At 37.3% G+C, this 7405-nt stretch overlaps 1 pseudogene; it reads left to right on the forward strand.

Moving 5' to 3' along the window:
- The first annotated feature begins 291 nt into the window (after positions 1 to 291).
- On the forward strand, positions 292 to 2701 carry LOC110210624 (protein tyrosine phosphatase type IVA 1 pseudogene; annotated as a pseudogene).
- The last annotated feature ends 4704 nt before the right edge of the window (positions 2702 to 7405 follow it).

Here is a 7405-nt window from a genome sequence, read left to right on the forward strand (position 1 = left end):
GTTATCCTTGAAACTGGCAGAGCATTTTACAAGAGCTCTGACCTGGATGGGGTAAACCTCAGTGCACTGCCTTTCTTTTGCCCCAGTATTACTAGATTGAAGAATTGCTGCTTCTTGTTAGGAGGTTCATTTCATTTCCCATTGCTCTCAACTTCATACTTAAAGCGCTGAGAATTTCAAGTGGAGTATAGTGAAGGAGACTTCAGTTTCTTTACATCACTTCTGTATTCAAATTTTTGAATCCTTTCATAACCTTATTGACTGTTTTTTAACTAAATTGACGTGGCTCGAATGAACCGCCCAGCTCCTGCGGAAATCACCTACGAGAACATGAGGTTCCTTATTACACACAACCCAACCAATGCAACCTTACACACATTTATAGAGGAACTCAAGCGGTAGGGAGGTACTCTTACAGTCGTAAGAGTAAGCTACTTATGACACAACCCTTGTGGAGAAAGAAGGCATCCAGGTTCTGGATCGGCCTTTTGATAATGGAGCACCACCATCCAACCAGACTGTTGATGACTGGCTAAACCTAGTGAAAAGTGAATATCGTGAAGAACCTGATTGTTGCGCTGCTGTTCACTGCGCTGCAGGTCTTGGGAGAGCTCCTGTGCTCGTCGCCCTTGCGCTAATCGAAGGAGGAATGAAGTATGAAGACGCAGTGAAATTCATAAGACAAAAACATCGTGGAGCCCTTAACAGCAAGCAACTCCTTTACTTGGAGAAGTATCGTCCTCAAACGCGGCTGCGCTTCAAAGACTCAAATGGTCCCAGAAACATCTGTTGCATTCAGTAAAGCTGAGCTGCCTGTATTATCGCCTTGGAAGCAGAAATTGAAGATAAGACCTGGGGCAAATTCCATACATAACTAGCCAACATACAGGCTTGCTGAATAAGTCTAACGAAGCTTCCATAGGAATATTTTAAAACGATTTTATAGGTTACAGGCTTGGCAGAAATGCGGCTTCTGTCTTTGGATTACTAATAACCTGTTCGGACACTTAGTAAAAGATTCTTGCTGTTGAGCCTTTGAAACTTATTGTGTATCATTTGTATCAATTGAACTTTCCTGAAATCATGCCGTATTGAGTTACGAATCTTACTCAAATCTATTTCCCAATACCAGAGTCTTACCAGCAAATATGAAAATTTAGAGAGATTAGGTGCCAAAATACCCAGCACAATGCTTAAATATTTTCAATATCATACAGAACATCCTGGAAACTACAGACAGTAACATGAATCCTATGTGGTTCCTATTCCTTCAGTCATTTCAATATTGAAGATAGGGCCTATATGGTAATTGCCGGCTCACTGTATGTTTACATCTCCCACAGTCGCACTAGAATATCAGGATTTGCACAACCATTCATTTTGTTGGATTTTACTAAGTCTTATGGTAATACTTTAATGTCTTTCTGTAAACCTTTGTCTCATTTTGTGCTGTTATCAAGACCTGCATTTTGAAAAAAGATCATACATAATTCTCTGGTTGAAAATCCAAGTAAAGATCTGCACATTGTACAGAAGCACACAAAGTCTTTAATGTCTCCAGACAATTAGCCTTACAGTTAATTTAACGTTCACACGGATGGGGTGCAACTCGACAGGGAGGGCCTGACAAGGATGTGAGGGGGCTATTAAATATTTCTAGTAAAATGTTGCCTTTGTCTTGTGCAGGAAGTATAGAATATGCCCTTTACTTTAGTAAATATTTTTTAAAAGGTAGAGATGCTTTGTTATTGTAGCTAAAGCAATTCTTAATCATAGAATTCTGAAAATCTTGTAATTTCTTTTACTGTACCTATTGAAAGCTGTTTACCAACTATGGCTTTTGTTGAAAGTGATTTTCTCCCCTCTTTCCCCATTCTTCTTTCCCCCCCCTCCCCTGGGAAAAAAAAATTGGGTTCCTGCTATGAATTGAGCAGACCTCTAATATTTTGTATGCCTTTTGAGCTTGTGTAACTTAATATTTGGATACTTGATAATTTGTTTTATTATGTAATTGATAAAATGGTGATGGGTATTAATGTTAGTTCAACTATATATTTATACTGTCTTGGGAATGTGTGGTTACAGTTCTGTGGGAGAAATAATTTTCCAGTGTTCACCAGCTTGTAAAATGTAGTGCGAGAGCTTAAACAACTAAATAAATAAGTACTGAAATGCACTTAAAAAAAAAACAAAGAAATGATGAGCAAGCGGACTTCAGAAAAACCTGGAAAGACTTGTCTGGACTGATGCTGAGTGAAGTGAGCAGGACCAGAAGAACATTGTACACAGTAACAGCCACATTGTGCAATGTGGACTTTGACATACTTAGCCCTTCTCAGCAATGCAAGGATCTAAGACATCTCCAAAAGACTCATGATAGAAAATGCTATCCACATCCAGAAGAAGAAGTATGAATCCTGTATGTAGATCAGAGCATACCATTTTCTCTTTTTTTTCTTCTGTTTTGTTTCGTTTCCTCTTTCTTGTGGTTCCTCCTGTTGGTTCTAGTTCTTCTTTACCACATGACTAATGTAAAAATATGTTTAATAGGAATGTATATGTGGAGCCTAGATCAGATTGTGCAACGTTTTGGGAAAGGAGGAGGGGAGGGAGGGTGAGAAAATTTAAAACTCAAAAGCTTATGGAAGTGAATGCTGAAAACCAAAAATAAATAAATTAATTTTTTAAAAATTAAAATTCATGTAAATTGAGAGGATGCCCATCAATTGGGGAATGGCTGAGCATGAATGTACATGAATGTAATTGAATACTATTGTGCTATAAGAAATGATGAACAGGCTGACTTCAGAAAAACCTGGAAAGACTTGTATGGTCTGATGGTGAGTGAAGTGAGCAGAACCAGGAGAACGTTGTACACGATAACAGCCATGTTATGCAATGACTAATATTGATAAACCTAACCCTTCCCAGCAATACAAGGATCTAAGACATCTCCAGAGGCCTCGTGATGGAAAATGCTATCCACATCCAAAGAAAGAACTATGAAAGTTGAATTGCTATCTTTTTTTTTCTCTTCTGTTGAGTTTTGTTTCCTCTTTCTGATGGTTCCTCCTATTGGTTTCAGTTTTTACTTACAGCATCACTAATGTGAAAATATGTTTAATACGAACGTAAATATATAGCCTATATCAGATTGTGTGCCATCTTGGGGAGAGGGGTGGGGAAGAAGGGGGGAAAATATTTAAACTCAAAAGCATATGGAAGTGATTGTTGATAAACCAAAATAAATTAATAAAATAAATTTTTAAAAAATTAAAATTCAGTTAAGCAGTGAAACCCAGAACAAGGATTGAAGGCAGAGTAGAGCAAACACCCAAATGGGCGAAGCTCTCTTTTCCCATTAGGATCCTACAACCTCAGCAGGCCCCCAGAAAGGAGCTCAGTGGTGACCTAGAGATAGTGTGCTTGTGCATGCTTGTTTGCTTCTTGTCTCTCCCATTAGATTGGGAGCTTCCTAAGGACAGGGACTGGCTTTTGCTTTTCTTTATATCCCCAAAGCTTGGTGCAGTGCCTGGAACATGCTGTTGTTCAGTCATTTCAGTCATGTCTGACTCTTCATGACCCCATTTGGGTTTTTTTTGGCAAAGATACTGGAGTGGTTTGTCATTTCCTTCTCCAGCTCATTTTACAGATGAGGAAACTGAGGTAAACAGGATTAAGTGACTTATCCAGGGTCATACATCTACTAAGTCCCTGAGGATATATTTGAACTCAGAAAGATGAATCTTCCTGACTTTAAGCAGGTCACTCTCTCTACTGGACCAACTAGCTGCCCTCTGGTGCATTAATAAATATGCATTTATATGCTGACAGTGTGAGGGATAGTTCAGGTAGCCCTGGGAAAGGACAGTGGACATTTATTAAACTCCTGCCTAAGTTAATCAAATTGCTCCTGATAGTCTCAGGCTCAGGAAAAGAGAAACAAGCTTTGGGGAGATCAATAAACCCCTGACTCTCATCCTGGGATAGGGTCACCCATCAGGAACAACTGTGATGGTGGTCATGTGACATGTTCAGCTCCCTGTTGTTGACAGGAAATGCTGAGTGTCATAAGCAGCACATAGTTCTCCTTCAAAAGGGGAGCTAGGATAACAAAATACTCCAGCTTCTTTCATGTCCATCACTAGACAAGAAATACCTTTCACCTCACCTGGGTGCCCAACATTATTTGGTGCTAGCTACATGAGATGGTTCCTGCTGCTCTGAGGGTTCCCATTTGGCCCTATTCACAATAAGTTGCACAGAGGTTTCTAAAGCAGCTCCAGAAGATACTGCCTCCCAAGAGTCCAGGATATTCCTTTCCTCTAAGGTCTTCCCCTTTGACCTCTCCTGAATGATCTAATAGGGCAGAGGCTTAGAGGATGCCTTAAGCTTGGGTGGAATGAAGGGCCCCTACTGCTCTGATGTTCAGCTTTACTGGCACTCCCATAGGCTGGCCATCAATTGCTTTCTTATCCACCCCATGTTTGAGAAGCCACAGCCAGAGCTCCATCCAGAAGGTATTGATGCTCTCTGCTCCCTCAGCAGGATGTCAGGTTCTGTGACTTCTCCCTTTATTCTCAGAACACGGTTTTTTTAAATTTTGTTTTTAATTTATGGAATAAAACAAAAATTTCCATAATATAGTAAAAAAGATGATTGTATATAAAACTGTAAATATACCATGTGTAACATGATATTCCTTTAAAATAAACAACAAAATCATCATATAAATTTATTTTTTTTCTTTCCTCCCTTCCTCCCAACCCTAGAGATGGCTACCATTAGACACAAATAGGTATACGTGTGTGTGTGTAAGATTATTCCATACAGCTATTTATCAGCTCTTTCTCAGGAGGCAGCATCTTTCTTCATACATCCTTTATAGTTAATTTAATATTTACAATAGATAAAATAACTTATTCTCCCAAAGTCATTCTCAAAAAACAATACTGCTATTACTGTATGCAATATTCTCATGGTTCTGGTCATTTCACTCATCATTTCATGTAAGTCTTTCCTTTTTCTAAAATCGTTGGACTCATCATTTCTTATAGCACAGTAGTATTCCATCACAATCATATATCACAACTTGTTCAGCCATTCCCCAATTGATGGGCATCCCTGAAGTTTCCAGTTTTTGCCACCACAAAAAGAGATGCTACAAATATCTTAGAACATATAGGTTCTTTTCCTTTTAACCTAATTATCTGCAGAAATAGACCAGCTAGTGGTATTGCTGGGTCAAAGGGTATACGTAGTTTAATAACTCTTTCATTATAATTCCAGATTGCTCTCTAAAATGATTGGACCAGTTCACAATTCCACCAACAATTAAGTAGTGTCTCAATTTTTCCACACCTTCTACAACATTTGTTGCTTTCGCCTTCTACCATTTTAGCCAATCTGGCAGGTGTAATGTCTCATGGTTATTTTAATTTGCATTTCTCTAATCAATAATGATTTAGAACATTTTTTCATATGATTATAAATTGTTTTGATTTCTTCATTGGAAAACTGCCTGTTCATATCCTTTGGCCATTTATGAATTGGGGAATGACTCATGTTCTTACAGATTTGGCAAAGTCTTTTATATATTTTAGACATGAGACCTTTATCTGATAAACCGTCTACAAAAGTGTTCCCCCAATTTTCTGCTTTCTTTCTGATCTTGGCTACATTTGTTTTATTTGTACAAAACTTTTTTAATTTAATGGAATCAAAATGATCCATTTTACACCTAACTTTATTCTCTGTCTCTTGTTTATTCATAAATTGTTTGCCTATCCATAAGTCTGATAAGTAATATGTACCATGGTCTCCTAATCTTGTAAAATCTCTCTTTACGTTTAGGTCATGTATCCATTTTGATCTTATCTTGGTAAATGGTGCAAGATATTGGCCTATGCCCCTATTTCAATTGACATTAGGGTTTTTTTCTCTCCCAAACCACAATTGTCTCAACCTCTTGTTCAAGTTTCACCAGCTGATCAGATTGTACATTTATAGTTGTGTGCCAGGGCAAGATATATAGCACATAGTATTCCATTACATTCATATACCAATACTCGTTCAGTCATCCCTCAATTGATGGGCATTCCCTCATTTCTAGTCCTTTACCACCACCAAAAGCTGTTATAAATATTTTTGTACATGCGGGTCCTTTTCTGTCTTTAGGATACAGACCTAGTAGTGATATTGCTGCATCAAAAAGTTTGATGCCCTTTGGGCACAGTTCCAAATTGCTCTCCAAAATGGTTGGATGAGTTCACAACTCCACTAACAATGCATTACTCTTCCAATTTTTTCACATCTTCTCCAACATTTATCATTTTCCTTTTCTGTCATATTAGCCAATCTGGTAGGCATGAGGGGGTACTTCAGAGTAGTTTCAATTTGCATTTCTCTAAAAACAATGATTTAGAGCATTTTATCATATGACTATAGAGAGCTTTAATTTCGTCATCTGAAAACTTTGTGTTCATATCCATTAACCATTATCAATTGAGGAATACCTTGTGTTTTTTATAAATTTGACTCAATTCTCTATATATTTGAGAAGTGAAGCCTTTATCAGAAACACTTGCTACAAACCTTTTTTTCCTTAGTTTTCTAATTTCCTTTTAATTTTGGTTGCACTGGTTTTCTTTGTGCAAAAAAAATTAATTTAATATAATCAAAATTATCCATTTTGCATTTCATAATGCTGTCTGTATCCTGTTTGGTTGTAAATTCTTCCTGTCTTCATAGATGTGACAAGTAAATTATTCCTTGCACTCCTAATTTGTTTATCAACCTTTATGTCTGAATTATGTACGCATTTTGACCTTAAGTTATATGGTGTGAGAAAGTGGTCTCTACCTAGTTTCTGACATGCTGTTTTCCACTTTTCCAAGCAGTTTTTGTCAAATAGTGGAGTTCTTATCCCAGAAGCTGGAGTCTTTGGTTTTGTCTATGATAGATTACCATAGGCATTTACTATTGTGTCTTGTGTACCTAGTCTATTCCACTGATCCACTACTCCATTTCTTAGCCAATACCAAATAGTCTGATGACTGACACTTTATAATATGCTTTTAGATCTGATATGGCTAAGCCACCTTCCTTTGCATTTCTTTTCATTAATTCCCTTGATATTCTCAACCTTTTTTTTTCCAGATGAATTTGGTTATTATTTTTTCTAGCTCTGTAAAATAAGTTGTTGATAGTTTGATTGGTATGGCACTGAATAAGTGAATTAATTTAAGTAGAATTATCATTTTTATTATATTAGCTCAGCCTACTCATGAGCAATGGATATTTTTCCAATTGTTTAGATCTCACTTTATTTGTGCAGAAAATGTTTTATAACTGTGTTCATAGAGCTCTTGGGTTTGTCTTGGCAGGTAGACTCCCAAATATTTTA

The sequence above is a fragment of the Phascolarctos cinereus genome, unplaced genomic scaffold (genome assembly GCF_003287225.1).
Source record: "Phascolarctos cinereus isolate Bilbo 61053 unplaced genomic scaffold, phaCin_HiC Scaffold_726;HRSCAF=1367, whole genome shotgun sequence".
NCBI classification, from domain to species: Eukaryota; Metazoa; Chordata; class Mammalia; order Diprotodontia; family Phascolarctidae; genus Phascolarctos; species Phascolarctos cinereus.